This window comes from Terrapene carolina, unplaced genomic scaffold (assembly GCF_002925995.2).
Source record: "Terrapene carolina triunguis isolate 2854851 unplaced genomic scaffold, T_m_triunguis-2.0 Scaffold58, whole genome shotgun sequence".
Lineage (NCBI taxonomy): Eukaryota > Metazoa > Chordata > Testudines > Emydidae > Terrapene > Terrapene triunguis.
Window position 1 is genome coordinate 44,545,652 of NW_020664409.1, and position 26,915 is coordinate 44,572,566.

A 26,915-nucleotide genomic window follows, 5' to 3' on the forward strand; every position below is an offset into this window, starting at 1 on the left:
AACCCAGGACTTCTGAGTCCCAGTCCGGTGCTCTGCTCACTTGGTTACACTGTCCCGACAAAGAAGTGTTTCATGTTATTATACGATTGTTTTCAGTGACGTAGCCTTTTGCAGATCTTGCCTTTCAACAAACCAGAAATAATTGTCTTGCAGGGATCTGCTGTTGGCCTCAGTTTTCTGATGTTGAATTCAGGATGCACATTCAATCCCTGTGAAGTTGTCTGGCATATTCAGCCACAAGATCACTGCCAGCCATTTTTTGGGGGGAAATTACTGGATTCTTATCCTGGCTTTTCTGTACTGGGAGTTCTTAGTGGCCAGGAGCTTTCCTTTATGAGCTACTTTTAAACTGTTTCTTCGTGGTAATTTTTTTCTACTCTAGTAAACTCTATGTGGGGTCTCTGTGGTTTAGGGACTCTCCAGGACGATGAACCATAGATGTGGGGAGACCCACAGGACCACACAACAGATCAGGGTACCTCAAAGGCTAATTGAACATTGCTACTTGGTTTAGTTAATAGATGGTTATACGTTTTTGAAATTGTGCATTATGTTAATATTGATTGTTGACTGTTATCGTTACGTTTGACTTGGGAAGGAAAATGTGGGGAATTGTACCTTTAAGAGACTCTGGCATGAGCCACTTGGAACCAGTTCTTATGCAGAGGTTTATGTTATACAATTCAATACTGATCAGTTAGAATTCAGACCCCAAATGAAAAGCAGACCACCGAATGCCACAAGGGAGACCCAACCAGGAGAAATACCATAGTTATGTAATCTAGTAAATAATCCTTTATAGGCAGAACCACCACCTCAGAAAGATGAATAATACTCTCACAAGCAGCAAAATTTAAATCTCTTTTCTTCAGGGCTTACTTTTATCGATTCACATGCAAAAGACACCAAACCAAAATAAGCCACCCATCACAGTGGGTCCCAATTGCCAGAGACCTTTCCAACTTCTTAACCAGTTGAAAGGGGAAAGAAGACACCCTCCCACTTCCCTGCCCCTCCAGGTAGCTGCCCCCACAGCCACTTGCCCACTGCCAGAACTGGTCAGAAAATGGGCTATTTTTCCAAGGAAAATTTTGACTTTTCATTGGAAAGCTGAAAGCACAAGAACTGTTTTTTTCCCCCATTGGTAGCAACTGAAAGCAAATAAAATTTAATCAAAAACTACCCAAAAAGCAGAAGATTACCAGAAATATTCTCTGGTTTTCAGTTTTCCAATGATCAATCAACATTTTTCAAGGGAAGTAGATGTTTTACAGGACTGGCAGGAGTATGGGTTAACCCCTTATGCACTGGGACTTCTGAAGTGCCTTTCTACCTTATCACATCCTGCAATCCTCCAATGGCCAGCAACTTGGAGCTCTGGGTAGAATGATACTGAGCAGTGCTCTTCTTGACCACAGAGACTTGATGGGTAGGGAGAGGCCAGTTCTGCCTCCTAGCACAGGACAAGCAGTAACCACAGCTAAGAACAAGCTATTCGCATAGTTCAGGACAAAGAGCAATCAGGGCAGAGCCTCAAGGAGCCACCAGACTGACCTGGATATCCACCAAGGGACAAGCTAGAGTCTACCAGAAGCATGGCAGTTTCGTAGCCTCTCTTTGTACCATGCATTGGTCTCCTAGCACACATACTTCCCCTGCACAAGGTATCTTTATTCAGGCTTTTACCCTATGTACATGAGAACATAACTACAGAAGGTTGAAAGTAAACTTTTTCCAGTGTTTTGCAGAGTAATACATTAACCTTAATGTGATATTCAATGCTAGTTATTCTGTGCAACTTTTAAAAAGATTTACACAGCTTTACAAATCAAAATAAGTGATGGGAACTTTGGTTCAGATAAAATGGAAGCCATAATTAAACTTTCCTACTTTTGTCTTTGCAAAATCAAAACCTGACTGAAAATGTTTACAAAAATGTTTTCTATATTAGAGGGCTGGTGAGAAATAGAATTTTTATCTGACCATTTCCCCATTCCCCTACTCCACCTTCCCTACAACTCCCAGATGTTGAGATGGTTTAGTTAAATAGCCTCTGGGTCCATGCTTTTGAAAACAGAGTTTTTCTTTATATATATATATATATATATGCCTGCTGAAAATGGACATTCCTCAGTTTACCAAGCCCTGAATATGGTTTCAGAATCCCCATACAATACGACAGCACATCATCTAATTGCAGATCAATATGACCCAAGCTACTAATGAAATTTTATGGAATAAAATCCCACTAAAACCTCATTATCACTAAGTTTGACATAAGTAATTAAATATCCTGAGTCACTTTTCTGAGGGTCATACTCTTCTGGTAGGAAAACTAATAGTCTAACATTGATAGAAATGGACATTACTATTTCAGTTTTGAAATGTACATTATGTATATATCAGCTATACTTCCATTGCCCTTTATGATTAATTTAAAATAATACAATCATAGAATATCAAGGTTGGAAGGGATTTCAGGAGGTCATCTAGTCCAACCCCCTGCTCACAGCAGGACCAATCCCCAACTAAATCATCCCAGCCAGGGCTTTGTCAAGCCTGACCTTAAAAACCTCTAAGAAAGGAGATTCTACCACGTCCCTAGGTAACCCATTCCAGTGCTTCACCACCCTCCTAGTGAAAAAGTTTTTCCTAATATCCAACCTAAACCTTCCCCACTGTAACTTGAGACCATTACTCCTTGTTCTGTCATCTGGTACCACAGTCTAGATCCATCCTTTTTGGAACCCCCTTTCAGGTAGTTGAAAGCAGTTATCAAATCCCCCCTCATTCTTCTCTTCTGCAGACTAAACAATCCCAGTTCCCTCAGCCTCTCCTCATAAATCCTGTGCTCTAGCCCCCTAATCATTTTTGTTGCCCTCCGCTGGACTCTTTCCAGTTTTTCCACATCCTTCTTGTAGTGTGGGGCCCAAAACTGTACACAGTACTCCAGATGAGGCCTCACCAATGTCGAATACAGGGGAACGATCACGTCCCTTGATCTGCTGGCAATGCCCCTACTTATACAGCCCAAAATGCCGTTAGCCTTCTTGGCAACAAGGGCACACTGTTGACTCATATCCAGCTTCTTGTCCACTGTAACCCTTAGCTCCTTTTCTGCAGAACTGCTGCCTAGCGATTCAGTCCCTAGTCTGTAGCAGTGCATGGGATTCTTTCGTCCTAAGTGCAGGACTCTGCACTTGTCCTTGTTGAACCTCATAGATTTCTTTTGGCCCAATCCTCTAATTTGTGTAGGTCCCTCTGTATCCTATCCCTACCCTCCAGCATATCTACCACTCCTCCCAGTTTAGTGTCATCTGCAAATGTGCTGATGGTGCAGTCTACGCCATCCTCCAGATCATTAATGAAGATATTGAACAAAACCGGCCCCGGGACCGACCCTTGGGGCACTCCGCTTGATACCAGCTGCCAACTAGACATGGAGCCATTGATCACTACCTGTTGAGCCCGACGATCTAGCCAGCTTTCTATCCACATTATAGTCCATTCATCCAGCCCATACTTCTTTAACTTGCCGTCAAGGATACTGTGGGAGACCGTATCAAAAGCTTTGCTAAAGTCAAGGAATAACACGTCCACTTCTTTCCCCTCATCCACAGAGCCAGTTATCTCGTCATAGAAGGCAATTAAGTTAGTCAGGCATGACTTGCCCTTCGTGAATCCATGCTGACTGTTCCTGATCACTTTCCTCTCCTCTAAGTGTTTCAGAATTGATTCCTTGAGGACCTGCTCCATAATTTTTCCAGGGACTGAGGTGAGGCTGACTGGCCTGTAGTTCCCTGGATCCTCCTTTTTCCCTTTTTTAAGGATGGGCACTACATTAGCCTTTTTCCAGTCATCCGGGACCTCCCCTGATCGCCATGAGTTGGACTGGACTGAACGGAACTGGACTGTTTAAAAATAAATACAAAAAACTTCTGAACATCCCTCATAAGCATACATGTGTCTAGTGGAATATTGCAAAATTGTTTTATGAATCAGTCTTTTATTTTACAGCTGCTTACTATAACCTGGTTTAAGGCTATTATTTTTCTCTATATCCCTGGCTACCTATGATGACATCTCAAAACTCTAAATCAGTGTTAGGAATGCAGCTTCCTGACAGCTTTTGGGTTAAGCTAGTCCATGAAACATATACAAGCAGCACAAAAACTTGAGACCATAGATTATAGGCTTGACAAGCCTTTCAAATCACATTTTGGCCGCGTATGACTCAGTTCTTGGGATCATAATTAAGTTCTTTAAATCTTCAAAAGTATTGTGTTCTTTTAGGGCGAAATGCTTCCTGTGTAGAGGGGCCACCTTCGGTTCTCTCTCTGTATAGGGATGAATTCCAGTGTTAGTGAATTGGGATTTTTGAAGATTTTAAAAGTATTTCAGTTAATCATGTAACTACAGATACACCTTTTGGCTAAATGTTTCTGCCTATTCTACAGTGGATGAAATATCCTTTGGGAAATGGCTGCTCTTTCCTTGTTCCCTTTTCTCAACTATATTAACAATGTGAATGGTATACACCTCACAGTCTTTCCTCAGTCTGAGCCCTCCTGGGTTTACAGAAATTTCAAAGAAAATCATCTTTATTCTCTGGCTAGTCTCTGATTTCTATACCACTTTAACTGTAAAACAGTACAGTTAGTCTTTATGAAGATAAGTATGATTGCTTTGTATCTTTATTATCATACTTCCCTTGGTGTGAATCCACTGTTTTTACTGAGGTGGATGTTCCTCTACCTTGCACATATTCATTTTTTGAGGTTTGGCTAAGATCTGTTTAGCTCTCTCCACCATACTTACTAGATGTTCTGTATTCCAGTATGGAGAAACATTAAATTATTATTACATCTTTTGTTGAGACAAACAGAGATTTGTCACAGGAGGTGCTTTCTGGAGGGGGGAGAGGAAGCATAATTGTCATGTCTCAATAAACAGAAGATTAACTAAATCCACTAAATAAAAGAAAAAACAAACAAATTCTGTATTCATAGAAAACTTGTCAAGTGACTACTATTGAATCTAGTCACCTAGGAGAGAGGCAGCGTGAAATCTTCATGCTTTTTATATTGTTCCACTCAAACAACTTTTAGAGTTCATTCAGAGAAATACTGCTTGCTCTAACATATGCAAGCAAAACTTTGGATGCAACGGGCTCACTTCTGCTTTATTTTTCAGTAACACTCATAGACTCTAAAACTCCTATCTTATTTTGTTGTTGTTTTGCTTTTTAGAACATACCATAACTCCAATTCTGCAATTTCAAATCTGCCCCAATTCATTTTCTCTGCTACATTTATCACATTATGCCAAGAGTACATTTATTAACCAACTCTAAACAAACACTGAATAAAAACAGATGCTTCTGTAGCTATCCTTTCCGAGCAATGCATTAAATCTGGTTTTATGATAGTTAACTTTGTGACCAAAACCATCAATTAGTATAAGAACTGTCAACTTAAAATGCTTTTTTCTCACTAGGGATATTAATCCTACTTCTGGGATTCTGTCTGTGGCCCTGGATTTAAATAAAGGTGACGCAGAGTAAAAGACAGAGTGATTAGAATTGAAATGCATGGTACCTTAGTATTTGTTCCTACCTCCAAATACCTTGGTATCTCTGAGGATGCAGGACCATCAAACCATATCACATCACTCCTGAAAGACTGACTTTGAAAGCTTCCAAAAATCATGTCAACAGCCCTGCAGTTCCATTTTTTTTGAGGCTTTTCTTTACATCTTCACCCTTTCCTGTCCTCTCTGTTGGGAATGTTAGAGCATTTGCACTGCCAATTCAGTGGTTATTTTTAAATAAGGCAACCGACAAGGATATGTCAAAGTCAAATGTATCCCTTCATTTTTACTACCCATATTTGCTCTCATGTAGTTCCAGTTTCACAAAAGGGAAAAACTGTTTGCTGAAAATGTCCTTTACATAATGACAAACAAGTGTGATACTTAACTGCATCCATGAAAAGTGAATTTTTTTGCCCTGTTCAAAATGGTCAGACTTTTTTTATTTCATTTTGTGTGCAGAATTTTTTTCTGTGCAGTCTATGTATGTTGCAATGCCTCTTTTTCTTCTTCTATATTATAGGTAGCTCACCTTTCCCATGGTTACAAGATTGGTTTATACTAACCAATCATGCCATGCCCATCTTTGGCCTCCAGATGTGAATGTGTGCTGACTCAATGGCCTCAGCTGAAAATATTAACCAGAGATGTACTGACCCAATATTATTCACACTGTCAGCGGTTCTTTGCTCATCACACCTTTGCTTCATGACTATTTGGAGACTGCTATAAAACTTCTTTGCCAACTGAAAATGTGTGTCTCTGAGAGCAGCTTCAGGGGTCTTGTCTTAATGCCATAATTCTCATTAACATTTCTGGTAACTACTCTCATGCAGTACTGAGAGACTGGGCTGGATTGACCCATCACTGGGCCCTAGGCAAACATGCACTGTCTCCCTGCCATGTTGCAGAAGGAAACATTTTCTTTACCAAGTGCTGTCTTCTCTCCTGGGGAATTATGTGGAATTCTACAACATGAGAGAGGGGTGGCCGGGTAAATGTGAGTGGCATTTTGACCCCGTGTGCCAGGTTACAATGCCACTCACTCAAGCGAGTGAAGTTCTTTCAGTTCATACACAAATCCACATTGGTTTAAAAAAATTGCCTCCCCCCAAATTTGTTCCCTAGGCACTTGCCTAGTTTGCCTGTGTTAATCTGGTCCTGCTGAGAGAAGAATACACCACTTAGTAGGATGACAACCTTTCAGTATTTAGGCCCAAATCCTCAGTTTCATTAGGACCACTTTGCACTTGTCTATTGGAGGAGCACCTCAGCGTAGAGGATCCTCCAGTACTCCACAGCCATTGTAATGGCTCTTACACCACTCCACCTCCCTGTGACAGTATAGAGCTGGAGTTGGGTGTGGCTGGGATTCCTCTGAACAAGACAGAGCAGTCTGGTGTACAGACAGTCCAGGATCAGAGGACTGAAAAGGTGGCTTAAAGCTACCTCTGCACCCCTCCCTCGACCACCTCCTAGTACATACTGTGCACTTCTTTGCTTCCACTAAGAATCATGGCCTTTGAGTCCATACCTGTACTGTGCACTAAGCTATGTAGAATAAAGAGAGAAAACAACCTTTTCCCCTACAGATATGTTTATAGAAAGGATACACCTAAAAGTAGCTGTGGAAAATTTGTTCTGTATAGAGGGACAAATGCTGCTCAGCTTGTTTGCAAAACAGTCCCACTGTGCTACCGTGTTTTATAGGTCAAATCCTCCCCACCAAATATTTGCAAGGTACTTTAGGCATAGATGCCAAGTGGTGAAATCATTGTCAACACAGCTTATAAAATATAGTCCCAAAGATATAGAGAAAATATTTGTTTATCCCTTGGTGATAGGTAGTCTCTATCCAATAGACAGACTACTTTAAGTATATTGCATACATGTTAATGCAACTGATTACACGAATAAGTCATGCAAGATTTGACCTATGAAATATTCTGGGGAGAAATACAGCTTGTAAATGCACATGCAAAGCTTCTGTTGACTTCATTGGGAGCAGTATACCTTCAATGGTCCAGTCTGCCCCTGGGCAAATAATCTAAGCCAATGATACTAATGCAGTCAGTATTATTGTTTGGTTAGAGGCTACCCATAGATATAAAGGTAAACAAACAGTTGTCTTACACTGCATATGTAACATACAGAAGCCAACCTTTGGACCTGTAATTTCTTATGAATGAGGTTGCCAATGTTTTTATCACTCTGCAACTATTTCCATCCCTAAAGTGCTTATTACATATTTGGCACTATAGTAACCAGTAAGTATATCTGTCTTTAATCCATTAATCATATTATTGATGCTATATATTACCTTCAAAATGTTTTCCTAAATTATGCATTGTACACAACTGAAGACTCTACTCATAGAAAATTTATATTTGGGCTATTTCCAAGAAGTAATTCATGTTTAATCTAGGGTGAGTAAAAAAGCTTGCAATGCCCTTTTACCAGGTACATGTGGTTCGCAATTTGTTAAATCTTCTATTCACAAATACATAAGAATCAGTTTTGCCTCCAGATAGCAGCCATTTAAAATAACAACTCATCATATGGGCTTTACATGATGTATTTACTTTATTGTGGAGTGGCAATTCACACTGAATATTCAGTACAAAATCACACACATTCTGCTAATGTAACCCAGTGTTCGGTGTAAGTTATACATCTTTTTCTAGTGGCTGAGCCACCGTGAATCTATAGAGAATGAGTATATTACATTTAGGTGCTAAAGTTGCTACCTCTTTAGCTAACATGATAGAAGATCATGCTTTTAGCACTTTAGGTCCAAGGTTCTATCTGTAGTGATGAGTAGAGCTGGCAGAAAAATGGAATTTCCATACTATGGGAAACACCAAGGTTTCAAATTTTAGTTATGAAATCTCAGAATTTTTCACAAAATGAAATATTCTGAAATATTTTGTTTGTCTTATTGAGATTTTTCATTTCATCTTTGTCATTTCATCTTTTATATTGTATCATAATTTATAACATAATTATGTAATAGTCAAAATGATTAAGTAAAAGTAAAACATTTCAACCTTATCAAAACTGTTTTGCTAATTTCCCATTGCAAATTTTGACAAAATCAATACATTCCCATGCAAAATTTTCATTTGGTTGAATCAGCGTTTACAGACAGAAAACTGTTCCATTGGAAAAATTTCTACCAGCTCTAGTGACAACCCATCATGTCAGCTATTACAAATAGTGGCTTACCTGGGATTTGAATGGCTGTGGACCTCAGACACTCAGGACAGCCTTACTCTCACCAGGGGAAGTATGTAATTCGCTGTTCAGTGTGTGCTATGAATACCTCATAAGAATGGTCATACTGGGTCGGACTATGGGTGGGCAATAGATGATGTGAGTCTACTATGCTAGCAACTAATGGAGTGACTCCTTTAGCTCAGATAATAGTACATTCTTCTGGCACTGAAAGTCCCAGATTCAGTCCCCAGTGAGAACTCCCAATGATACTTATACTAGTCCCTGAAGCACATTTTGCTCTGCAACTTCAGAGATAGAAAGTATCCTGTTAGGAAAGGTTGACTCTCAACAATGTTATATGCTTTGGGTCCAGGTAAAAATATGTATTTTGTATTAAGTGGACTCACTTCAGGTTTCCCTAGACCAATAAGCAGCGCTTTCCTAGAATGTATATGTGGGGGATATTACTTCATTTTAAAGAAATACCCTGTCACTAGTTCCCTTGTGAGTATTCATCTAGAAAATCTACTGTACTTGTTTATGAAAAATTGAACTATTTATATTTGACAGTTCCTTTTATCCTGTTACACTTCGTTGTAATTTCTAAGGCTGGGGAACTGTGCCAAACCATAAATAAATCTGAGACTACTTTCGTATGCATTTAAGGCTGTCAAAGTGAACTTGAAACTTACCCTTAAACATGTTAAGTTTTGAACAGATGCAGCATAATTTTCCACCAGATTCCTGGCCTTCACTGTAGTCTGTAGTGCAAGCCCTAATATAAATATGTGCTCCTCTTCCTCTGGGCTCTTCAATGCTCTATGTGAAGGCTAGGTACACAGGGAGTACTTGATTAGACCCCAGCTTCTGGACACAGATGGCTCTTGGTACACCTCTACCTCGATATAACGGTGTTCTCGGGAGCCAAAAAATCTTACCGCGTTATAGGTGAAACCGCGTTATATCGAACTTGCTTTGATCCACCAGAGTGCGCAGCCCCGCCCCCCCGGAGCACTGCTTTACCGCATTATATCTGAATTCGTGTTATATCGGGTCGCGTTATATCGAGGTAGAGGTGTAGGTCTTCAGTGGATAAATTTGACACTATAAATTTGATCCTTGTTAGGATCATGCAACCCAGAATCAATGACTATGAGAGCTGATCTAGAGCAACACAAAACCTTGGACTTTGAACCCATCCCCAATTTCTGTTAGACTAATAGCAACTGGTGGATAAAGTAGTCAGGTCTTGAAAGGAGCTGCAGATACGGGTTTTATGTAGGTCTTCCAAGTTCTAGGTCAGTACTTTCCCATTCAGAGAATGGGTAAACACTAAAATTGGTATATATGTTACACTCGTTATTAACTGCCCATGAGTTCTACTTTGGGTTCTAAAACTTTCCCAACACCGCAAACTCTTGGCTAAAAATAGTAGCAGGGTAAAACTTTAGTTACAAAACCAGGAATGTCCTATAGTCTGTTACAAAGTCAAACTCAGCCAAAATGCAGTTAAATTTAGCCTTTATGAACCAAGATAAATTAAACCCAAAGATACCATTGAGAATCATAATTGCTGAGCTTTATACAGCACTGCCAGTGGGAATCTCATGGGGTTAAATTTTGCTTTATAAAATAACTTCCCATTTCAGTACATTTTGTATGAAGGACTCTACCAACCTAAACTCCGTCATGTCATACTGGCCATATATCAGTACAAGCCTATTATAAAACTTTCTTTCCCTTTATGATTCAACATAAAAGTGACATCCTAACTACAGCATGAGCTAAATAATTGGAAAGATTCTCTACTTTTTATATTATGCTACTGCTCGAGTTCTTTCCACATTCATAAGCTTTATTTACATAAAACACAATTTAAGAAAACACAGAATAATCTCATTATTTTAAATATGTAATTATATTTCAATATACAAAGGCCCCAGATTCTGTTAGAACCTGACTAAATTGAATGGGCTTATTCACATTTGTAAAGTTATTCATTAGTTTATATGCTTGTAGGTTTGGATCATAATTATCAGATACAGTAGTGCTAGTATGAAATTATTTGTTGATCTGAGACCAGCTTTTCAGTTACATTCCCTTTGAGCAATCAAATTGCAGTTACAAATAGAAGTAGTTACATATGTATCTGACTGTCTACTGAAAACAAGTAGATGTCTAACTGCTACTATCTGTGCTTGCAATTCATTGTTGGCGCAAAAATGTGGATGGAACTATTTCCAGCCTCAAGACAAGGTATCAAAAATTAGACCAGGGCCAAAAATCTGACCCATATAACATTATTCTACCCCACACTTGACTCTGTTTAGCTTTAATGGGAGTTTAATTTATGGAAGAGCTGGTGGCTGTTAGTTATATTTTTCTGGGCCTGTTCTTCCCACTTCAGTTTCTCAGACTATCTGGTTTTTTACATAGCTTAATTTAAACTATTCACAGGAATAAAGATACATATGCACTTAATTATTTATAGGAGGGGGCCCTAGGTTTGTAAGCTACTAATTAATATAAGGAATTTCCATTAAATGATTCTAGATTTTAAGGCCAGAAAGGACCAGGGTGATGATCTAGCCTGACCCCCTGCATTACACAAGCCAGAGAATTTCACTCATTCACTCCTGCATCAAACCCAGAAATTCTGGTTGAACAAGAGCATGTTTTGTAGAAAGACACCCAGTCTTGACTGAAAGATGAAAAGTGATGGAGAATCCAACCCGAGTGGATTTTCCCTCCAGCCTTGGAAACCCTGTCTGATAAGGCCTCCTGGTGATTAAACAGCACACATACTCCACTGGGTACCTTCATCAAGTGCCTTTATTATTATTTCTTGCCTTATGCTCCAGAGACAATGCATTGCAAATAGAAGGGGCCTGATCTCTGGCTCAGCCTTTTATACTGCTTGCTTTCTTCTCTCAGCTATCCATCTGCTGAGCTAATTACCTCATTAGCTCATTAGGCTCCCTAGAGGTGCAAGTGATCCCCACTAAACTTCCAAACTCAGGTTACCTAACTCCCTCCTACCCTAAGTACCCAGTTTCCCTGCATGTTCTAAGGATATGTCTACACTGCAGTTAGACAGCCATGGGTGGCCCATGTCATTTGACTTGGACTCATGGGGTTCAGGCTAAGGGGCTGATTAATTGCAGTGTAGACTCCAGGCTTGGACTGGAGCCCAGCCTCTAGGACCCTGCAAGGATCCCAGAGCTCGGGCTCTAGCCCAAGCCCGAACATCTGCACTACAATAAAACATCCCCTTAGCCTGAGTCAGCTGGCATGGGCCAGCCGCAGATCTTCATTTGCAGAGTAGACATACCCTAAGTGGCCAGGGTGCTGCCTCCCAAAAGGGGCTCTATTTATAGCTGCTAACAGCACCCTGTCGCACACTCATAGTTAAAATATGCAACCTTATTTTCAGTTTTAACTCGTCTAGCTCCAGCTTCCAGCCATTGGCTCTTGTTATACCTCTATCAGCTATCAGGTGTGATATTTTATATTTAAAATACTCTTCTACATAAATTTGAATACAACTAATGCTGTTCCTGGATGGTTCAGCATTATGTATGAGCTAAAACTTAGTATCCATGAATGACAATTCTGTAGTTTCTGTACAGGTCTCAGAATGTACACATTGTGCGACATCTATCTAAGAACAGCTGTTTGTAACCAATTCAATTTCTACTGAGAGAAAAAGATTACAAAAACAGCTGGCTATCACATTATTAGGGATAATGTCTAAAAGATGCTGCAATTAAAATAATTATCTAATTGTTTGGTTTCCAGTGACATAAATGTTGCAAGGGTTTTAAAGGTTAGTCTAGGCCAAAATCCCTAGAATCACTATTAACATAAAAAAAAATCAGTAAGAAATATACATAGTTTAGTTTTCTCATAAAAGAGGACTCATTTTAGCCATTATTGTAAAATCCAACTTCGCTTCTCCTGAATTTCTGGTCCCCACATCAGGTTAGAGCTCACTGATTCTGTGTACTCAGAGTTATTGAAATGCAGTTATGCTACCTTCTTGCCCCGTTGTAGAAGACAATTAATTTATTATTTGCCATACACTTCTGAGTGGAGGGAGCCTGTTTTCTTTCCAATGCCATAGATTTTTAGTGTAGCTAAGAAGCAAGCCTCCTCTCAAAAATGATCTTTTACACTGGGAAAAATCCTGGCTGCCCCTGCCTGAGTGAGCTGAGGAGGGAGAGGGTGAAATGAAAGGGTTTCCTCTGTGGTTACAGATCATGCATAAATGAGACAGATTGTTCCCTTGAGTGCTAGGCAGTGAGGCCAGCCAGTGGGCCTTCAGCACTCCACAAACTATGGGAGTACAACCAACTGAGTTGGAGGCCAGCCCAAGCCCTGACCCATGTACATATGTTAGCATCTGGCAAGCAGGATGATGGTTATTCAGCTCTATCCAAGGAAGGTTTGGGTATTCTCACCAGCTGTCTCTGAAGCAATCTAGGGTTCTAAGGTATTAGATATAACCTTCCTCTGATTGACCGAACCCTTGGGTCTTTTGGACTTTTTTTTTATCATTTTCTGGAAGAAGAAGTAGGAGAGAAACTAGCTATGAGTATCTGTAAAGAGGAACCTGCTGTAACTGAACCTCAAGTCTCCACAGACAGATATTGCTTGTGAGCAGAGGAGAAGCTGTATGTGCATTGAGCTGAGTAGGAATAAGAATACAGATCCCTCTGATCTGAACACAGGACCCCACTTCAACCACAGCAATGCTGAAAAGTGCTAAAATTGGGGTAATTTCATAGTTATTCTGAATTCCATTTAAGGATTCTTCTTACCAGAATCATTGCTAGGCTGGAAAGGGAGAGAAAAAAGGACAAAAACCCCTTCCTGGGAAACCTCCAGCTGCTTTGTATGGTGGCACAATATGAGCCATAGAAAGGTCCAGTAAGGATTCAGCTTGATTAAATTCAGATCAGCGCTACTCACATGGATAAGATAAAATTACAGGTAAGGAAATTAATTTTATTGCATCAAACTACTTTCCCTTGAATTATCAAAAACTTCCTGAATCTCAGATGGGACAGCCAGAAAGAGTACAACCAGCACCTAACTAAAGAAACAAGGACAGGGTCATGTATACAAAGAGTAGCACCAAGATCCTGCATGGTAGAATTATAAGGACACCTCTAATGCTGCATCTGGCATTTCCTAAGTACCAGCCAAGGAACAGTTGTCCTCAGGTCAGACCCAAATGAATCACAAAGGTCTAGCTTCATTATATTTGATTCTTAAATCTTAATACTGTATTGTGATGGATATGGAGATGCTTTGTAACAACCTAAGAATACTGATATATAGCCTAGTTATTGAGAGAGACTGTATAATTTATACGGGGGTAGTGAAATATTTATTATATGTCTAGAATGCTTGAATTCACTGGTCATTATGCAGGAAGGCAACACAATGGCTCCCCTGGTAAGAACAACATGGCTCACACTTGAAGGATAATGGGAGGAAGCTATTGAGTTTGAGTCTATGTCCAGTCTCCTGTGAAGATGCAGTCCTTCCTTCTGCCAGTCTGGGTGCTCAGAGAGCAAAAAATTCTGAACAGTTAAAAGTCCTCTGAGGTGAGAAGGAGGCTTTTCTATTACCAGGGAGTGTCTAGGGAGTAATCACTGAGCTCTGAAATGGACAAGCTGACACAGAGGCAGGCTCTTCAGAGGAGTCTATAGGAAGTTAGACTTATTAGGGTCTCCACGTGGAAGATGGTAAAACACCTGGTAAGCTAGACAAGTGTGCAGTCTGTTTATTGTTTTAAAATCTGTTTTCTATTAAATGCATAAATCATCTAAGTAAATAATACTTTGCTTTAAGGGGGCCGTTTGATCACTGATTACCAGTGTCATTGTTTCCATGGGGAACATTCACTGTGGATGCATAAAAACATAGCAAAAAGAAACAAGAAACTGTTAGGGACAATGTCCTCAGCTCGTGTAAATTGCCAATTCCCAAAATTTTGCAGTGGTATTTTGAAACTGCAGTGTGAGTCAGGCACAGGTAGAAGCAGCATGGGTCTGTGATGGAGGGCAGGCATGGCAGGTTATAATGAGTCTGAATGTTTAACTGAAGTTTATCTACCACTCAGCTGCAATGATTCTTTTGTTCAATACCATAGTATTGAAGGACTTTCCATTAGTAAGCTACCAATATAATCAACATTTTTGTTAGGATTTAAGCTCCTTTTATATCCTTTTTATATCCCACTAGCTCTGATTTCTAGTTCAGGATGAGCTACTGGTTTGCTTCACTCATTTATGCCCTGTGATTGTCAGTTAGTTAATGACCCAGATCCTCAGATGTGGTTGAGGAAAGCTTGGTAGAGGTCCTGGGGCCACAGGCACAAGGCAGAGTAGCCTAACAGTCCAACTTGCACCTGTAAGGGGCTGTTAGAAGCTCTGTGACAAGTTTGCTGCTTAGTTTCATCATTGCTTTACTTCCCTTGCTGACCTGGGATTGTTCTATGATATACTAGGAATTTGGAATCTCTTTTTAAACCTAGTAAGTGCTATATTCCATGTTTTCCTCTTAGCTAACAGTTGCCTAAAAGTCTGTAATGTCTGACATAAGGTTTGGGTAGCTGTCAATGACATACACTAACTGAAGGGATATAAACATTCTGTTAACTGTCAGTCCGTTAGCTAGACCCAGGACTGAAATATTGAAATTGGTCAGCATCTTGAGTCTGCTTAATATCTGCTCCATCTACTTTATAACTTGTCTCTAGAGCTGGTTGAAACTTGAAATGTCCATTCCTCAGGAAATTCTGATGTCTAAAAAAAAATCTGAATTGCAAGAAAAAGTTGCAATTTTGAAATTTCCTCAGAAACAAAATTTCTGTGTGGAAAATTGTTTTGGATCAATCAAAATGTTTTGATTTGGATTTCATTTTTTAAATTATTTTTTATGTTTTCATTTTATTTGACATTTTTATTGTATTTTATATATTAAAATGAGGGTTTATTTCAACATGAAAAAACAAACTATATGTTTTTATAATTCTTTATTATTCTTTATTATGTATTATTATTATTTTATTTATTATTGTTTGTTGTTATACCTGTTTTGGGTTCTTGTAAAAGAGGACTGCTGGTTCTTCAAATGTGACATTCTCCTATCCTATTAATGTCTCCATGGTGTATCTGAGAGGATAAATCCTTGTTCAGATCCCACACCAGTGTTCAAGATAGTAAGAGGGCAGGGTTAGTAACTGCAAACCCAATTAAGGTCTTAGGCCATGTTTACACAACACTTATGTCTGCAAAACTTTGTCACTCGGGTGAGTGGAAAAAAAAACACCCCTGAGAAACATAAGGTTTGCCGTCATAAGCGCTTATATGCACAGCGCTATTTCGGCGCAGACACTCTCTTGCTAACATAGCTACTGGTGCTCATTGAGCTGGATTTATTATGTCAATGGGAGAGCTCTCTCCGGTCGGCATAACATGGCTACACGAGCATTCTTTCAGCAGCACAGCTGTATTGGTACAGCTGTGCTGTTGTAAGCTTGTAAATGTAGACATAGCCTTAGATGGTGAACAGGGAAAAGGGCAAATGTCAAGAGCTCAAGAACTGTGTTCTTTACAGACTGCCTAGTTGGGACCAACCCTCTCTTCTATTCAGTATCATTTTGACAATTACAGGTCGGAAAGGCCTGAGATTCTGGAAAAGGCCTGAGAAATTTCACTAAAGCTCAAGTCCCTTGAGAAAAGCTTTAGGTAGTAACCCAAACTGGATTTATTTTCCAGTTATTAAAAAAAAAATCTTATTTCTAAACAACATACTCTGAAACCTCAAGAGCAAGATATTGAGGAAGTCCTGATGGAAAAACTTTGTTTTTGTTGTTGTGGTTGAACTGCCACCAACTTTGTGCCACTTAATGAAATTAAAATGACTATCCACAGTTACACTGGCCTGTTTTCTAATCTCTGTTAGTTAGCTATTTCCATTGTTTTTATTAGTCATTATTTTTCACTGTGTTTTGGCTCCTCTGCTTTCAAATATGTCGAGGGGGGGGGGTTTATATCCAGTTTTAGTCAGGGTTGTATCATTCTCTTCTTAATCTTCTGTCTGTCAAAGGATTTAACACTGACACCCATCACCACAGTGCATGGGCACCTCCCATTTCAATTGTATTTGGAAAACATGGTCCCTAGTAACTTCATGAAGTCTTCTACTCTGCTCTTCTCCCTTCCTTGGTTATGAGGGTGCTGTTTGGAGTAGATTTTTTTGGGGGGGAGGGTTGTTTTTTTTTAACCTTCTGTAACAATGCTGCCTCTGGTGGGACACAACTGAGAGTATCAATTGCTGACAAATTGCTTAAAAGAGGGCAGTTACAGCCCAAGGCTGGGGTCCTTTGCACACCAAACCAGCCAAACAGAGAGGACTTCGGTTTTACTCCACTGGCTAACCAGAAGTCATACAAGCAATTCCCTTAGATGCTCCAGTTTCCCAGTGTCACCACCAGCACCACTCATTATGGGGATGAATGGTTATGAAAACCAATACTCCAGTAAACGAAAAAAGGTTCTCCCGATCCCAAAGGATCAAGCCCCAGACCCATTTCAATATTACAAGTCAGATCTTACCCACAAATCACGGTGTTGCCAATCCTTTAGAATCTAAAATCGAAAGGTTTATTCATAAAAAGAAAAAAATATAGATGAGAGCTAAAATTGGTTAAATTGAATCAATTACAAACAGTAATGGCAAAGTTCTTAGTTCAGGCTTGTAGCAGTGATGGAATAAACTGCAGGTTCAAATCAAGTCTCTGGAGTACATCCACAGCTGGGATGGGTCATTCAGTCCTTCTTTCAGAGCTTCAGTTTGTAACAAGGTTCCTCCGGAAGTAAGAAGCAGGATTGAAGACAAGATGGAGGAGCTGCAGCAGCCTTTTATAGTCTCTTGCCATGTGGCCTCTCTTTCTTTGTTCAAAGACAAGCTATCCAGCACATGGCATGAAAAAACCTTAGAGTTCTGTCCATAGGCATGTTCTTGCATGCCTTGCTGAGTCACAAGGTGTATCTGCCTTCTCTCAATGGGTCAATTGTATAGCTTTGTATAGCAATTTGTTTGCCCCTCTGCTCTCCTGAAGGCTACTCATCTTTGAGGCATTACCATGTTTGTCATGTTAATTCAAGAAGCAGAATATCCAAGTTTGTTTTTCAAACATTTTATTGTATTGGTTCTGTAGATGGGATATGTGTATTTTTATTTTGGCTGTCAGTTTTACAGTTCTTCATTGAATTTAATTTAGCATTGGCCTTGAGCAATACAATAGCTGAATGAAGTTAATTGAATTATTATGAAATGTGTGTGAGATGTGTACTGTTAAAATTTAGCAAAACATAAGAAAAACATTTGGCAAAACATAACAAAAATCTGAAATTGTCTTGAGATGAATTACATCTATAATATTTCACCTCTGAGAAATCCCCCCCTCCCCCGATTTTATCATTTAACAAAAATGGATGATTTAATGGTCATGCAAATGAGGGACAGTCAACAGTAGGCATATCCCGATATAGCACTGGGAAGTGTTGTGTAAGCTTCCATACCCGGTTTGCCCAGGTACCTCAATTCTTGTCATTCCCAGGAGCAATTCATAGTCATTCATGATGACAATGAATAGTCATTTGGACAGGGAAAGAGACTAAGAGAATCTATTGCTTAATAGTTAGGTTACTCACCTAGGGTGTGGGAAACCCATGTTAAAATCCCTGCTCCAATGACTATTTAAGTATTTATATACAGTGGAATAGCTTCAACAGAAAAGGTTGAGAAAAAATGACAATAGAATATCCTATAGTCCAGTGGTTAGGACAATCTGCTGCAATGTGAAAGACCCATGCTCTAATCCAGCGGTGGGCATCCTGCGGCCTCCAGGCTGCATGAGGCCCATCAGGGTAATCCACTGGCGGGCTGCGGGACCATGTTTACATTGACCGTCCGCAGTCCACCCACAGCTCCCAGTGGTCACAGTTTGCCATTCCCAGCCAATGGGAAGTTGTGGAAGTTCATGGAGTGACAACTGAGAAAACTCAAAATTTTTAACAGTGAGGGTAATTAACCACTGGAAAAATTTACCAGAGGTTGTGGCAGATTCTTTATCACTGACAATTTTTAAATCAAGATTGGATGTTTTTCTAAAAGATCTGCTCTAGGAATTATTCTGTGGGAGTTCTATTGCCTGTTATAAAGGTGGTCAGACAAGATAATCACAATTGTTCCTTCTGGCCTTCCAATTACCCCTCTGCTTTCTCCATAAAAGAGGTACTACACTGGCAGCTCGCATTCAAGTTACCTGCTAATGCATCTCAGCTCTAGCCTAAAAGGATACTCCTCTCTGTGTGAGAAGAGAGTACAACTGGTCAAAAATGTTCATGTGGAAAATTTCAGTTCTGACAAAAAAAAATTCCTCCGGTAACTTTTGAAATACATTATTTTGGTTCAAATTATTTAACATGTTATTTTGTTTCAGTTTTTGGAAACTGAAACATTTTGCTTCATTTCATAATTTCATGTGGAAAATGAAAAAAAATTCATTGGGAATTTTTTCTATGAAATCTTTCTTGGGAAATATTTTGCTTTTCTGACCTGCTGTACAGGATAACACAGCTCTCTTTCTCTGCCTGAACAATCATTGGCATTTTACAGAGCCTGCCAAGAACAGTGTTTATAGTGGTGGTTGTGGTGATTTTGAGGTGCATGCTTGTGCTCTAGACACTGGACCATGATCACAGCTCATTTCTTGTAGCTCAACAAAGAACCAGCAGAGAATAATGGCTTTTTGTCTCTACTGAACCTGAGTGGGATTTTCATGAACATCCTAGTGATGAAAAGCTTCATATGCCGCTACCAATCCCCTGAGCCATTCCGTCCTGCAGACTCAATTGAAAATTCACTTCACTACACTTCACTGGAAGCAAATTATGACTTTTTACCTTTACACGAAGTTGGAAGTTCTGATTTTGCTGCATGTCCTTGATCTTCAGATGTACTTCAAACTGCAAGGTTCCTCTTTATGTATAGTTGCTATCTAGTCTAGAGTTCTCTCTCCAGCCCCTTCTACTGCCATTAGTAGTGTCCCTTTATCTTTTTATTTAAATAGGGCAGCAGAACCTTTCAGTTGGATTTGATTATGAAATTACTAGTAAATAATATCTTTTAAAATGATCCATTGATAAAGGCTTCCCAGGTAAAATAAGAGGACGTCTTTTCTTCATAATAATTATATACAGTATAATTGAAGTTCATATAATTATGTGCAACATAAATTAATGATCCTACTCAGTCCTGTGCATGTATTAAAGTTCTTACTATGCTGAAGGGCTCATGAGCATTATATTTGTTACTGAAGTCCTTTATAAGGTGTAAGAATCCAGAGGTCTCTCTTTGATGGGTTTTTTTTAATCAAGCATATGAAAAAGACAAATCTTGAAACATAAAGATTGCATTTCAAGCTAAATGAACAAGTAATATATCAATTACACATACAGAGAGCCTGCTTTTAATCCACATATTTTGAATTTCATTATCCAAGGATTCATTTTCTTAGTGGTGGCCGATACATGAAAATAGATAACAAATATTGCATTTTTATAAGTCTTATCATCAAAGTACAAACTGTAGACTTAAAAAGTGCAGGAGCCACATTTCATTTTTCATCTTGACAAACTTGTTATCAAACAGCTGCATGAGCTGTGAGAAAATATACACTTTTTTTTTTGCTATTCTTTAATAAAAAAGATAAAAAGAGGTTGCAAGCTTATGTCTTCTTAGACATGTACAAGAAAAGAAGTTTGCTTTTTTGATATTTTGTTTGGACAAATAACTAAATATTCTGTCTTGAAAAATCTACAGTAAGAAGAACTAAGTGTGAGATTTTGCAGTTGTTTTTTTACAATTTATTGCTCTTTTAAGACTGTAAAATGCTGCACTGATATCATGTGGACTTATTCTTCTGGTTATGACTTCTCATAATTATAACATAAAAGAGGCATTTTTTCAGGATATATTACAGTAGTTGGGATATTAATAAAAAAGAAAACCTTAGTTCTTGAAATTTTTTCATGTTTGATTATCTATCTTCGATACTTATATGGTCCTCATCACTGTAATACCTGAGCACCTCACAATCAAAAAATATACTTCCCCCCATGACACTCCAATGAGGAACTGACATACTATTATCCCTATTTTACAGAGGGGCTAAGTGAGTTACCCAATGGCACGTGGGAAGGTGGCATTAAAATAATTATTTTCATAATTATAAATGTCTTTATTGTAACAGAATCATTGTCCTTTGGGTTCACCCATGACCCAGCATGCTTGTTGCAGAGACATAGCCTGTTTAAGGCTGAGTTTTTGGTGTTCTAGTTGCCAGAATGAGCATAGTATTGAGGAGTCAGGTGACTGCCTGCGGGGACTGCATAAGAAATAGTTGGAGCTCAATATGGGAAAGACCAGAGTTGGGGAAGGATTGTGACTGTAGCCCAATTCTTTAGTGGTTGATAATTATTGCTTTCTAACTAAAAGAGCTGGAGGTGGTAGGGTTCTAGTTCCAGAATCAGGCACAACAAAAATCAAAATTATCAAGGTCAATATCTGGTTGGGAACCCTGGTGTACACAATGAAGACACTTACATTGGGGACAAAGCAAAGCTTTAGCCACTTTTATTAGCACAATTAGTAAAGACAGAAAAGCTCCAAACCACATAAATATATAACAGTAATAAAAAGTTAATGTTATCTTTTGTACCATCCCTTGCGTTTACTAATATACTCCCCCGCTTCCGTCGAGATCTGGTAGTGAAATGCAAAGAACTTGCTCTGTCCCTGGCATGCCAAATGAGTCAGATGGTCCAGACCAAAGTCGAGATCAACCAGCCTATTTACATGGTGGTCTGGCTTATTATAGGGCCTAAGGCCTGTCATGAATATTCATTCAAACTGATTAATAATTTTAGCTTATTATCATATACATCAAATTGTTGCCAAGGCAAGTTCATGATTAAGCATCAGCCAACAATTCTATCCTAAATTATCCATGCCTAGTATGAGTTCAATGTTCCTGTGGTTATTTGGTTTTATTATATACAAACTTCCCCCTTAAGCATGATATTCCCAGTTCCCCAAAACTCAGGGTGATGGTTGGGCCATTTATCTATGCCAGAGTTCAGAGGCCTCAAGCCTAATGCTAACTGCTTAAGCTGATGTCTTAGAGGATTCTGTAGGTTCCTTGCATTACTGCGAAGTAAAATAAAATGCTAAAGCTAGCTCTATGGGCTACAGTGACTAAGGCTGTCCCTTAGTCAAATTCGCTGCATAGGCCACGTCTACACTACCTGCCGGATCGGCGGGTAGTAATCGATCTATCGGGGATTGATTGATCGCGTCTCGTCTAGACGCGATCAATCGATCCCCGAATTGACGCCAGTACTCTGCCTCAGCAGGAGGAGTAAGCGGAGTCAACGGCGGAGCCACGGCGGTCGACTTGCCACCGTGAGGACGGCCAGGTAAGTCGAACTAAGATACTTAGACTTCAGCTACACGAATAGCGTAGCTGAAGTTGCGTATCTTAGATTGATCCCTCCCCTAGTGTAGACCAGCCCTTTAGTTTCACCATTCCTTTACTTCCCTTGCTGACTTGGGATTTTTCTGTGATATACTAGGAATTTGGAATCTCTTTTTAAACCTAGTAAGTGGTATATACCATGTTTTCCTCTTAGCTAACAGTTGCCGAGAAGTCTGTAATGTCTGATACAAGGTTTGGGTAGCTGGGATTGACCTACACTAACTGAAGAGATATTCACATTGTTACTTTCAATCCGTTAGCTAGACCGAGGACTGAAATATTGAAATTGGTTAGCATCTTGAGTCTGCTTAATAGCTGCTTCATCTAGTTTATAACTTGTCTCTAGAGGTGGTTGAAACTTGAAATGTCCATTCCTCAGGAAATTCTGGTGTTTTTTAAAAAAATCCTGAATTTGAACAAAAAAGTTGCAATTTTGAAATTTCCTCAGAAACAAAATTTCTGGGGGGAGAGGGAAATAGTTTTGTGTCAATCAAAATGTTTTGATTTGGATTTCATTTTTTATAATTTTATATTTTTTATAATTTTATAATTATTTGTATGTTTTCATTCTATTGATATTTTTTATATTTTTATTGTATTTTATATTTTAAAATGAGGGTTTATTTCAACATGAAAAAACAAAATATATGTTTTATAATTCTTTATTATTATTAGTAGTAGTAGTAGTAGTATTTATTGTTGTTTGTTGTTGTACCTGTTTTGGGTTCATGTAAAAGACGACTGCTGGTTCCTCAAATGTGGATAGATAGCATAGGAATTTTAAATTTAAGGCACAGGCCTTTCATCAGAGAGAGATATTTAGGGCATCACAGTACAATTTGGCTTTTCATGAATATTGGTTTTGTTAGCTTTTTTAGGTAAAGCTTCTGAAATTTAACATTTTACCTCCCTCAGAAAGAATCCAGACACTTTCATATTCTAATGACAAAAGAAGGATCTCCAAGATACTAATGGAAACACCTACTTGAACATTAATAAATGAAAGGCCATATAGGTCATTTGTTACCACTTATACAGTCACATTACTAGGGAATATATTTTTGAGACCACCTTTTTGTAAGCTGAAGTACTAAAAGTATATGGCAGAAAGATATTCAATGTAACAAATGCCAGATCTCTCTGCAGAACATGCTGTTTTTAATATAAATCTATGTTAATGCAGTAAATCGGTATGAATACGGTAAGTTTCACCAGCTTCATTGAACAGAAGGTAAAAATAGATTCAAAAAACCCCTCTGAAGCTGGGTCAAATGGAACCTTATGAGACTAAGAAAGGAACAGTGGTACAGAACTAAAGAGTCTCAAAAATTATTGTTTTAGACTCTGGTATTTGAAACAGATTTTTAAATTCACATTTTAATTTGAGTATCTGACCTAGATGGAATGAGAAGATGCAAAGATGTTTTGCCTTTTTTGAAAGGAGGAGCGTTTTCTCGTAAATGCTAGACTTTCCTGAAAATCAAGTAGAGTGGAGAATTATGATCAAAATTGCATTATTTTAACAAGATTGAGTTTGTTAGTTGTGTTTATCCTTTTAGAAATCAGTGGTCACATTGTGTTGCTTCAACAATGCTGGAAAAGGAGAAGTAACTTGAGTGGTCCAGCAATGTTGGAGAAAAACATCATGGGGGAGAGTTATAGACGCATCCATAAGGTTCCTCTCCTCCAGAATACACCTGCTGTAGGGGGCCCTCCCTACCATTTTGGAGCTGAAGAGTTTTCTGTTCCTCCCACGTTTTTGACTCCTTGGGTAACAGTTAGGGATATAGAAACCTCCAGCCCACCTCACTCACTTTTTCCTCCCTTGGGGGTCTCTTCCCCATTACTTTACCTCCTCCTTTCTCTGTACCCTCCTCTTTCTCCTCCCCCACAAGAAACAGCTCTCATACTTCTGTCTTCATTCTATACGCTCTTCTTCATTTTCCTTGCAGATCCTCAGTTCCCCTCTGTCTACTTGCTGCCTGTTTGCTCCTGTTACATGTCCCTCCCTCTCAATTTCACCTTCAAGATCACTTGTTCTTTGCTCATCCCTCTTCAATGTCTCCATGGGCTGTTCCCACTGAAAAATCAAAAGCAAAACTTCAGCTTTGTGAAAATCCATGTGATGTAGGGTGCAGGTAGGAACTGCTGCTTTAGGAGAGGGGTTGGCCAGAAACCTGTCCCTCCACCCCACACATATGTGCCTCCTTAATTGGCCACCTAGTGTATCTATGGTAAGTGTTGTCATGGTTTTTATAGAGAAATGAAATGAGAACAAAGTGTCAGGAAAAGAAGAAAAAAAAAAAGAGGAAGGTTGGTCATTTGCACTACATCTATGTAAGTTACGTAGCGAAGGTTTGTAAGATGACCTATTTTTTTCATTAGAATTATCTCAAGCTAGAGCATAAACGGACCTTAAATAGGTCAATACTTTGCTGACTTCTGGAGAAATATTAATGGCTGCATTTTTGAATAGTTTTATAAATTCCCTTTATATGACTATATAATATATACCCATGTCTCTTTGGAATCACCACTACCTTTGTTACATGGAACCTCAAAATACCTTACATAGTTGAACTTGAAACGATCGTTTTGAAATGGTGGCATGGGGGGAACTGACTTTCTACCCTTTTATTTTTGAGGCTTAGCAATAATGTCACAGATCAGAAAGTGAAATTAATTTGAAACTAATCCATCTTCAAGAAGATTGACTTTGTCTGGAAACCCACCCTGTATAAAATGTAAAATGGTTAGCAACCTTTTCGGGCCTGGGAGGTTTTCAGGATTGGAGTAGCAGAGTATATTGCATGTCGACACTGAGTTTCATTAGCAGATCTACATAGGGAAGCTTACACTGTGGCTCCTCATACTGTAGCATACCTTTTCTCTACCCAGTGACATCCATTTTTCACTTCAGTGGTCAATAAAATTCATGCCATTTATATTTGCAAAATATCTCAAATATATTAAATATAGAAATGTGATCTTTAGAGTAAATTAGGTATTAGTTATTATATATTCACCTATTTTTCTCTTCCATTAGAGGCCAGTAGATGTTTTGTGCATTTGGCCCTCAGCATTTTTTTAACATAATTGTTTCATTTTTGTTTTTTCTTAAATTCTTTTTTCCTATTGTATAAATATGTATTGCAGTTTATAGACAAATAATTTTGACTTTCTGCTTATTGTTCCATGTTATATTTCCAGACACTCAGAGCCATAAATAAATTATCTTTTGTTTTACTCTTCAAGAAAGGCAAATTGCATTTTAAGAATTTTATAATGTGGCTCTCAACTTGTATAAAGTTATCATAACAAACTGATCACCAGACTAGAAAGACCCATAACATTTATGTTGTGCTACAAATAAATGGCGATGAATTGTATTGGATTATGTTGCACATTAGCATTTCTAATTAGGTCCAGTGTATTAGCTATGTGATGGAGGATTACCGATAATGGACACAGAAATAGTAAAGGCTATTTTTTCCTCATAATTCAATTTTATTTTTAAATGCTGAAACCTTGGGGCTACTTGGTAGGTTTCACTAATGCCACATCCAGGTTTTATTTCTTACCTTAATCTCCAATTCCCTTAAGTTTTCAGTGGCATGGAACAATGATGAGGTAGTATACCTTCATAGACTGTAAGAATTAGAGGAATCATTATGATCATATAGTTTGACCTCTGGCAGAACACAGGCTATAGAATTTCAAACAAGGATTCTTTCATCTAGTACATTCCTTTTCTGGGTCATATAAAGAGTATTCTAGGGAGTCATCAAGTAATGGATGAGATTATTTCTACAATCAATAAATAATACTTTTTCATTGGCTAGAAGAATCGCTATAGAACAGTGCACTGTATTGCATTGTCCAAGGATCAAGTCCAAAATTTTCAAACTTCGCTAATTAAAGTTACGTATCAGGGGGTAGCCGTGTTAGTCTGTATCTACAAAAACAACAAGGAGTCTGGTGGCACCTTAAAGACTAACAGATTAATTAAAGTTAGGCACCTACATCTGTATTTAGACAATAAAATAAAAATAACTGTAATTTGCGAACCACCCACTTTATTGAGTACAATGGGAGTTTCAGGTGATGGGAGTTCCATCCATCCATTTCTTTATGGAGTTCTTATAAGAATCCTCAAAATGCAGGGGAATTAAAGAAGTGAAAAATGAGGGAGATCTTCAAGGACTCATTGGGATATAGAAATACCACCACTGAGTCAGGGGGAACATCTAAAAGAACAACTTATTTCCAACTTATACAGCTCATATGGTAAATGCTTTGGCCTTTGAAAGTCTATTAGGAGGCAGTAAATATTTTCATAAATGCTTGTCTTGAGATTACAATATTTACAATGCTTGAGAAAGTCAGCTGGAAGACAGTATCCTGTTACTGTAGTTTATAATGGCTTTGGAAGTGTAGGCTTGAGTCTTATGAATATATATTATAATTTTTGCATTTTCAAGCTACAATATCT